This window comes from Dermacentor variabilis, chromosome 6 (genome assembly GCF_050947875.1).
Source record: "Dermacentor variabilis isolate Ectoservices chromosome 6, ASM5094787v1, whole genome shotgun sequence".
NCBI lineage: Eukaryota > Metazoa > Arthropoda > Arachnida > Ixodida > Ixodidae > Dermacentor > Dermacentor variabilis.
Genome location: NC_134573.1, coordinates 81,338,812 through 81,349,411, shown reverse-complemented (window position 1 = coordinate 81,349,411; position 10,600 = coordinate 81,338,812).

Sequence of the window (10,600 nt, the reverse complement as noted above, 5' to 3'; positions counted from 1 at the left end):
CTTTCTGAATGATGCGAAATTGCTCAGCACCGCCTTTTCCTTACGTTATCACTACAAGGCCTATTTAAACAGGAAAACTTAAGGAAAGTGTCGGAATGGCCCGGTAATTGACTAGGAACGTAGCCCACATACGTTTAGTTATTCGGCGCATTGAACAGCATCAATGATCTTAGCTTCAGGACGACATGCAGACCTTTTCCCAGACTAAATCAAAGTGAAGTTTGTGTATCCCGGATAAATCCTTCTCCTCCACAACCACTCGATCGATTTGGGTGAGATTTGTTGCATTAAAAACATGCTGACTGTGCCAAAAGAATATTTGTTTAGGCTTTCGAAGAAAAGAAAACTGCAAGTATCTAATTTAGAAGTGTGTAAGTAATCAATAAAAACACTATTACAATTCTGCAACCTGTTTTTAATAGTATGTCCAAGACTATGAAATGTACTACTGACTTCATTAATAAGACTTTTGCAAAACCGTTCGAAACATGGGAAAACTTCGCGCAAAATCTAAATTTATACAGGGCATTTCTTTCTTTCTTTAGACAATACTGATTTTGTACAAAAAGCCTATAAATGCTGCCAACGTGGCGTTTTTGCAAACAAGCTTCTATAGGCGAGGCGGGGCATACTTTACCGCTAATAACGTGAGCTTCAGAAGCCTTACTAGCAAAGATTAATTCACTTTGTAATGCGATAGCAACTACGTGTGCTTGCATTTCTGCCGTCGGCGTCACCGTCGCCGTGAGGTTCCGTATAAAGTCCAAGGGCAGTACAATCGTGGCCGTAAGCTGTTTGCTGTATCTGCGAGTGAAAGCCTATGAAGGTGCGCCGGCGCTCGCGGCTCAATCTCGCGAGTGCAACGAGTCTTCGTCGCACGCAAGGCTTCGGGGAGGGGGTAGGGGAGCATGCTATCATTCCGACTTCATCTTACACTTCCTTGCCAAGCGTTGCCGTCTGACTCGCAACGGGGAGCGCAATGTCACGATGTTGCCTGGATTTGACCTTCAATTTCGATTACGAATATCTTACATTAAATTCGATTAAGAGAGCGCAGTTTATAGGCGCCCGTTCTTGCGTTGAGCCTCGTCGTCGGCGTGACCGAGCGAACGAGCACAGCCAAAGATGAAAGAGGGAACGTGCAGCGCAGTGAACGATGAAAGATGGTGATAACAAAGAGAGCGTGAGGAGGAAAGGGGACGAGTAGGGTATGTGAAGGCGCGAAAAGAAAAGGATAGCGCCACGCGAGACGGGCTCTGCAGCGACGACCGCTACGAGATGGCGCCAGAGCAGCACGACTTCGCCTACTCCCCGACAGCATGCGACGACCGCATCCACCCATACCATATTTGGAAACAAAGCGCTGCATGAGCGCAGGCCTATCTGCGGCGGCTGCGGTGAACCACGCCCGCGCGTCACCCACGAGCTGCCTCTCGCGAACTCCTGATTAGCGAGGCAGTCGCACCACACTTTGCTCCGTTTGCAATGTGTCGCAGGAGGCAAATTATTCGCGCCCCCAATATATCAAGACATGAAAACATGCATGGGGCGGCGCTCAAATTTTGCATTAGGAAGTATCGTAATTGTCGGCAATGATTTGTAATCCTGAAAAATGGTTTAACATATATTGTAATGCCCTATAAGCATTTCATATAAACAACGGCCCACAAGATAATAATAAAAATGTTATTAGTTAATCTCTTTTTCTCATTATCCTTTTCAGAGGAACTTAAAGCGCCAAAATATTTTCACCTCAACCATAGAGCTCGTATGCGAGACGACAGTTGTCTCATGGTCATGGCCCTTATATAAAAGATCGGTATTCTCAGAAAAGCGAGCACCCTGCAAATCACATTTGTCCTCTTTGTGTAATTTAATAGATGCACTTTACAGAGCTGCGAGCTCTGTTTTGAGTGAAGAATTATGAAATTGTAAATTTCGTGCCTCAATTTTATGGAAAATAACTCATTTTGGTCAACTTCGTTAAAACTTAGAGACCAAAAATTAATATTATGCTTCCTATATTAACTAGAACTAAACATTCATTATCAAAGTGAACAAATTTCACTTGAACTGATGAAGCGGTTCTCATGAAATTATTTCTCCATTTTAGGTGCACTTGAAATACACCTAAGTGGGTTTGATCGGCGAATTTTCTTCTTTCAGGCCGTGCTGTTGCTATAGTCCTGGGAGTACCATCGTCAGAACCACTTGGATTCAAGCAGACGTAGAATAAAGTGACCAAAAGCTTACGCTTTCAGCAGATATTCAAGCAGCTTCGAAGTTTTCCGTAATTGGCGTCACTGTCGCTGCTGCAACGTCTTCGACGGGGACCGCTATAAAATCGACAGCAGCGACGCATTTCGTCAGTGGGTTCGGCGAACCTACGGGATGGGGGACGATAACCACACGCACCGCTTTCTTCTTTCACGTTAATTGTGCATATTCATACTCAGATAAAGATAGATGCATTGTTGTTACCTATCGCATATGATTGTGTTCGTGTGTGTAAATTATAGTGCGATGATGCACGGAAAATACCGGTCCCAACACTTCTGAATTGCTGGTGTTCTTAGATGTCAGCAGGCCACTGAAAAGATCTTGCAGAAGTGAACGAAAAGCTTGCCCAGACTGAAAAAGCATCACTGTATTCCGCGAACAGATCATAAACCTTGACATGGGTCTAGAGGGCATAGTCAAAAACACGAAAAGAACTCATGTCCTGACCAACCACGTAGAAAGGCTTCAAGAATCCTTTCATCTGCAGCGCATTAAGATTACCGATCTTGAAGACCGTAGCCACAAGAATAAGCTGATTGTCTTTGGCACTGCCGAATTACCCTGAGAAAAGGATGCGATGCTGCGTGAAAAGGTTATAAAGCAAAATTTTCTTAACAAGCTTGGTGTTAGCTGTACGTCAGTCGCAAGAATTCATAGAATGGACAAAATCGGGAAAACGCCCTATAATTTTTTACTTTGAGAACTACTTGGAAATGCAAGATGTGCTGCGCAGAAAAAAAAAACTAATGGGTACGCGTATTTTTTATTATTAATAGTGATTCGTCGGATAGACTGAGAAAGCGGATATTGCTGTGTCAAAGTGTCAAACCAGGTAAACTAAAAGGCAAGAAAGTACCTCTTGTAGATGATAAGTTATGCATCGATAACACGTACCACATACTGGATGATGCTTCTAACAATCGCAATGCGTCGAAACCTACTAGTAATGCTCTATGTGAAGCCTAGCTAAAACGGGAGTCTGCATGCAAGATGCGCATGCTTTCTTTGAATGCAAAAAGCATCGCAAATGAAATTTGTATGCTTGAGTTTCGTTTGCTTTGTTACGGATTTCATGCAGTTGTAATAACAGGAGCTTGGCTCCATGATAAAACTTATGATGAAAGTGTACCTCATGGTCATAGCATATTTAGGTGAGATCGCTGTTCTCGTGGCCGGAAGTAGAGTAGCAGTGCTCTGACTGCTGCTGTCAGCAGTGCACTGCTAACAGTGCACTGCTGACTGTTAGGTATGTGAATAGAGAATGTGGAGAATAAAGAAGTGAATGTAGCAGCTAGATTCTCCGGCAGTTTAGGCGTTGTAGGTGGCTTATGAATTTACTAGGCTTCCCTTGTTTGAATTTCGAGAGGCACCGTCTATGTCATTGAGTATGGATGTTCAACGAGAGGAGGACGACGAAAAGAAGGAAAGAAGGGTAGGAAGATATGCTACCCTGCACGGGGGAAGGGATTTAAGGGATGAAAAGAAAGAGAGGAGAGGGAGGGAGGGAAGAAGGTACTCTCAGTCACGAGCGCTTATCCATCACTTCACGACTATAATTTGTTACTAAGGGCAGTCGATTTCATGAATTATAGCAATGCCCGCGTCCCTTTGTAAGCCTGCGATGCGTGGGGCCATGGTACGACAATCTTAGCCTCTGAAAATGGTCTCCTGCCTAATCGGTTTCACACCCTCCGAATAACGTCGCGTTCGATGTCATGGAGGGTACAAAAGCACAACACGTACTCGATCATATCTGCACAGTTGCATGAGTCGCAAATTGGTGTGTCGGACACTCCAATAAGGAATCAGTATATAGGCTTTCGTAAAAGTCACACCCTAACACAAGGCGGCACAGTAAAGTTATAACACGGCGGAAGAAGTTCGATGGGATCTGCAGCTTTAGTGTAGGATCCAGCCGGTGGAGACGGCAGTTGGCGAAAATCGGGGTGTTCCACAAAGTTAATCGGGTAATCGGTAAGAGAGCTGCGATTTCTTTCTTTTTGCGCTATCGAGATACAAAACCAACCAATTTAATTAAAGGCCGTTGTTTCGCTTAAGCAGTGGCGATTCCCTTTACATGATTTCCGTTTACCGACAGTCTACTGATTAGTTATGAGTTCAAAAATACACTGAAGCTAACCGTGGTTTCTTTCTCTATTTAATAGATTGATTTTCTTCACTTGGTTACAGCACGAGGACACAAAGGAAATAATTTATTGCATCAGTGACCTCATCGGAATCAAATGGTAGCCTAGCTAATTTATTATGTACCACGTCTTTGAAGGAAAAAGAAAATTGATGGGGCATCTCTGTGAAAATTGGTGGTAGCGGGGGGGGGGGGGGGAGGAGCAGAAAAAAGAAAAGCACGAAACCGATACGAAACATGAGGGATAAAGCAGCATTACAGGCCTGTTCTCTTGAATGTTTTTTTCTTTGACCCTAATGTACCCTAATGATCATAAACTTGCCCAATACGTCCATCAAAGAGCTCGTAGCACTTTCAAGCAGTCCGTTAAAGCGCTCGATGTTTGTCAGCAGTCATTGAGCGCCGTTTGCGTCTGGACTCTCGGCGATCAAGTATCAGTAAAGCAAAACGACAGAATAGAAACTTCACTCGGCAACGAAGATCCTTCAAAGCCACGTGCAACGACGCTTAGTCACCCCTTTAGCCAGAGTCAACGGTTACCTGAAACCAACTCTGACGACCCATCTAAACCAAACGGCAAAAAAAAAAAGAAAAGGTAAAAGAAAGGATAAAATCCAGTCCTTCCCTGTCTTGTGTGACCCCTCTCGTCACCCACTCTGAAATGCGCGTCCGCGCTGCTTCTCATTTTCCTATTATTCTTTTGCTCGGTCTGGTAAACAACATGCAGGGGGACGAGAGGCTGAGGTTCGAGCAAGTGACTGGGCCCGGGACTTCAAAACCGAGAATGCCAAACGAGTACGGAAATTCGATATTGGAGTACAAGGGAAGGGGGGGGGGAGAGAAATTACTCGGGGCATCGGTGGCTTAATGTCATCATGGTGTGTTTTGGGGTGTCTGAACACACCTAAGCAAGTGCACGAAATCGTCTCTGCGTTTTGTGTTCACGGATATACTTTCAAATGGACGATCTGCTTTCAATAACAGGCACAAATAAGCTAGTGAACGGTGCAGAAAGCAGCGACGATGATCGACAATGTAAGCGAACAGTGTAACACATCTAGAAAGCTGTTCGTCTTGTTAAAGCAATGATGCACTTGAAAGCGCGAGGATATTTACTGGACGGCGTTGGCGGAAGGTAATTGTGCCTGTGCTTGGGGCCACATGCTCCGCCAGTTAACAAAAGAAAAAAAGAGAAAGAAAAATCAAACGAAAGGAAAACGTTGAGAAAAAGCCGAACAAATCTGTTCGCTCTGAAAAAGCGTTATTAAACTTGTTATATGCATTCTGCCCTGTTGGGAACCATTGAACAAGAGAGCAGTATAGCAGCCGTCACGGAAAGCAAAATCTGTCATTTTTCGCTAAAGGGCCGTTCGCTCCAGGCAGACTTGACACCGACCCCGATAAGAGAACAACACAACGACGCCGATTATCGACCCAGTATAGTCTGCAGACTGCGTCGCTGTCACGTTAGGCCGACGACGCTGCCGACGCGACCAGCGTCTGGAAGTCGTCGCAACGTGGCAGGATTTCGTGACGCAAGACACCGATGAAACCAGTTTGCAGATTGTCGTTTGGCCAGTCTTCGTGAAACGGCTAACCTGGCTAACTAACACTGGCTAACTTCGCTGTCTTTTCTTCCTTTCTTTCTCTCTCTGCATATAGTTAATCACGCTTCGGATCAATAAACACATACGTCCCAAGTTCAAATTCATGATCGTCAGCCCTTGCCAGCAGTATGTGTCGAGCTCGAGACGGTGCCGATTTTGCATACCTACTGTCTGCGGGCCTGAAGTAAATGCCTGGTCGCGCTAGTCGGATACGACGCTGATTTTGGTCTCTCTAGTTCACTATAGTTTACTTCAACCTACATCGACATGAACTGGACCGCTCTTCGTATCATTCGTACTCAAGAAACGGGAAGCGGCGACACGATACCGAAATCAGCGGCGAGAGCCGTTTGCGAAGCCCAGCCGCGCATATCATGCGCAGCGTCTCAACTCCGTCACACGATGATGATATCAGGCCCATATCAGTACGTTGTACGGCAGTGCAGCAGTATTTTCGAGCCAGCGCTGCGTGGTTTCCACTGTATCTTCAGCTTACGACTAGCGGCAAATATAAACATATGGGCCCCGTGCGCCTCGGTGAAAAGTTCTGGCGCAATCTACCGAGCCAGGAAGCAAGAATACAATCATAATTTATGACCTCTGATCTCTGACAGCGCATATAATCTCAAAGGCCATGTTCAGGTTATATAGCCGCCTTAGGCGTAATGGACCAGGAAACCGAGAATGGACTTAGGGAAACAGAGCCTAGCTTTCGCTAATAGCTTTTGTCAAAGCGCCATAACTCAGATGAATAGCTAACACACGTAATTGTTTGGAGAGCTAGCACTAAACATAATGGTATGGGTTACGTTTTCAAAGATACAGACACAGTGACAAACACAGAAAAGCAAAAGGGAGCCCTTTTCTATGTGCCTCACTGTGTCGCCGTCTCAGAAAGCACAACACATGCTAGTATGCAATTGCAAGTCGCCCCAGAAACAGCACTCTTAATGTACGAAACTGTGCCGGACGACAGTTTAATAGATGTGAAGCCGCCGGCTATCCCCTCGAAGGCGCTCAGTTGCATATGGTCGGGTCTTTGCACTGTGAACTGAAAATCGCCCGACTCTTTGCCGACGAGTCGGTTCCCGCCGACGCTCCGCCGACCCTGTCATCAAGGATCCGTCTGCAGACTGTTGGCGTCAGTGCAGTGTGACGGGAAGGAACAGGAAGGAAACGATGCCGTGGGCAGTAGGGAGACTACTACCAATGTCATGTCGACCTAGTGTGAACGGGCCTCAAGAGGAAGCTTTAGCTCGGGCGCTCCTGTCTAAATACATGTAAAAGGAGAATTCGTTTTTTCTCGATAACCACTGCATGCACCAAATTCGACGAGGTTTCTCGCATTTAAAAGAAAAACTTAAAATCTAGTGACTGTTGGTTTGGAATTTTTTAGCTAGGTCGTCATTTTTTTATTAAAAATTGGCAAAAATCGAAAATTTTCATGAAATGAAACTATCTAATTTACAACTCTGTAACTCAACAACGAGAAACGATAATACAATTCTGTGAATTGCATATAATAGTATATCTAAAGCGGACAAAATTCATATGTTACACATGAAAATAAAAAAAAATTAGTAATATGGAAATAAAGATTTTGCAGAACACTTGTAACTAACGTAAGAATTCACGTAGGATGTAAAATGACACACAATTTGTCCGCTTTGAATGATCTAATGGATGCCGTTTACACAACTGCGATATCTGTTCTTGATGCACAGCTATGAATTTGTAAACTTCGTGCTTCTATTTTTTTCAAAGGATCGAATATTTGAAAATCTTCTTAACAAAATTCAAGCCCTAAATCGAAATTCCGCTTCCAACAGTCACTAGAATTTAGCATTCTCTCTCAAATGCAACAAATTTCATTAACATCGGTAGCGAGGTTATCTCAGAAAAACGTTTTTGCGTTCTACATGTATTTGAATAGGCCTAGTCGGAGGTGGGCCCGAGCTAAAGCTTCCTCTTAAGAAAGCTTCGCTCCAATAAACTGAGTCCAGGCCTACTGCAGTTGTCGAGTGACGTGGCAGCCAGAAGCGTAGTGGCAGCAATGATAGGTGAACTGGACGTGCCAACCGCACTCGATACACGTGATGGGGACGGCACCTTTCTAGCGTGTCTGTCTTCTTTGCAATCGTCCCCCCGCCGAAAAAACAATCCATCCTGGAGACCTACGAAGACGACGACTCCGGCAACGACGCGGCAAGGACCAACAAACTGTGTAATTTTAACAGAGCGGACATGACTGGTAGGTGGAAACCATACCCATACGAGGAAATCAGGCGGGAAAGTGGGAGCAGGTCGGTCCCCGTCACGTCGAAGCATTTGGCAGGAATTGTGTCCAATAATAAGTGAGTGAGTGAGTGAGTGAGTGAGTGAGTGAGTGAGTGAGTGAGTGAGTGAGTGAGTGAGTGAGTGAGTGAGTGAGTGAGTGAGTGAGTGAGTGAGTGAGTGAGTGAGTGAGTGAGTGAGTGAGTGAGTGAGTGAGTGAGTGAGTGAGTGAGTGAGTGAGTGAGTGAGTGAGTGAGTGAGTTGCCGACATTGCTCGACATGCTCAGCGACGGTGGAAACCAGACTACACTTGAAGCATCTAGATTACATGAAAAAATGGTATCCATGCTACTGGAAGATTCACGCCCGTAGAGAAGAAAGACGGAGAGAATTCGATTGTGGCTTTTTTGGCGGTGTTTTAGGCATACGTTGCGGACGGTAGAACTAAGTTCCATTGGGAATGACCCGAGGAGACATACACATGCTCAGCATGTCAACGAGAGCTAGGCTGAACCATTCAGTCATATCGTTTGTCTGGGGATGATAGACGGTGGCACAGCAGTGTGTAATGTTGCACTGACCAAGGAATGACTTAACTACTTCGCAGAGAAATGCACGCCCTCTGTCATCAATAGTATGCGAGGTGCGTTGTGGCGTAGCAACAAATTGATGGAGGATGAAAGAAGCGGCGTCGTGCGCTGTGGCCACTGGGAGGGCAGCGCTTTCCGCATATCGCGTCGCGTCGCATGTCGCGCGATCCGACGGTTTCCAGCAGACGGACATTGAAGAGGACCGCATAAATATCCCGACGTGGTCGAAGGCGCGGACTGGACATGAAAGTGGCTACAGCGAAGTGGCTGGATGAGGCGCCAATTTTCGACGTTGTCAATGAAGGCACCTGGCGAAGTATTTGATGACATAATTGTACATGCTTCGCCAGCAATGCCTAAGCCGAATGTGCGTGTAGGTCTTCAACACGCCGCTATAGCCACATTGTGAGTTAGCACCAAATGAAGCGCACGATATCGCTTCACAGACGGTACGGGACCACTTGAAGCCATCTGCGGTCATCGCAATCGTAATTTCTCCGGTAGAGAAGTCCATCGCCAACAGAGATATGTGAGGCTTGATGGCACAGCGCGTGAGGCGCTGGTATAGTCCGACAGGATTCTTCAGGAAGTTCAGAAGATTGGCTATCCATGGGGTCTTTTTGTTGCTCTGTAGGCAAGTTGCAGATATCGGAAGGTAAGAGAGTGGGTGTCAGGAGCGAAACGCTGTTGTCGTTGGTTGGTGTCGGAAGCACGCGCTGGTGAAGGGACTTTCTACTGTGCCGTTCTCCTTTTTTTGCCGAAGTAAATAAATAAATAAAAATAAATAATTGTGTAGTCAGAGCACGAAGAGCGGAAGGAGGTCTCACGGGATGACAGCTCCCCAGTGCATGGCCGAAAACAAAATACGTAATTTAAGAAGCACGCATTTCGCACGAGCCTTCGCATGTCCATTGCCTATTTTTTCTGCTCCCCTCTGCAGGACTGACCACTACCGTCCGTTCGCCAAAGGTCACTAAACCGACGAGCCCTGTGGGCTATTCTGTAAGAGGCCACCCAGTGGACTGTCCATTTCGGCCGCTGCTGATATTATCCGGCTGTACGAGCGAAGAGGATACGAGCGGCCCCAACCAATAAACAGCAGCCGAAATGGACACTCCACTAAGTGGACTCCTACAGAATATCTCCCCTGCAAACCGCATAAACGAGAAGTTTGACGACTACTAGTCAGCGTCTGGAGACTTAATATCACTGCTGGCCTCAGAGAAACGTATTCTAGAAGACCACTGCCTCGTTGTCGAGAGCTACGCCAACTACTTTATTTTATGTGAGCTGGACATGCGCTCCTAACCTTTCCAGACATGACGAGCGGTTTTACGGCACATTCGCGGGGCTTCCTGTGAGTGTGGGACAGTAATAGCGCGTTGTTTCCCTAACGATATGGCCCTTCCAGCGAAGCGGCGGTCTGAAGCAGTAGAGCCGTTTGGCTTCGAGCGGGAATGATGGAAAAACGGAATCTGGGGAAGATGAATGAGATCGCCTCGCGCACATTCCCCTTTTATCCCTGAGTGACCGGTAATTGCCGGCCTCGCTGTATAATAGAATTAGGTTCCATGTTCCATGCGAGAATAATAATTTACTCCATGAAACGGTTGAACCGGCGCCGATGTGACCCTCAAGCACCTATGAAATAAAAACGTTATAGACAGACAGACACAGCAACGGACAGATGGACGGAATAACTC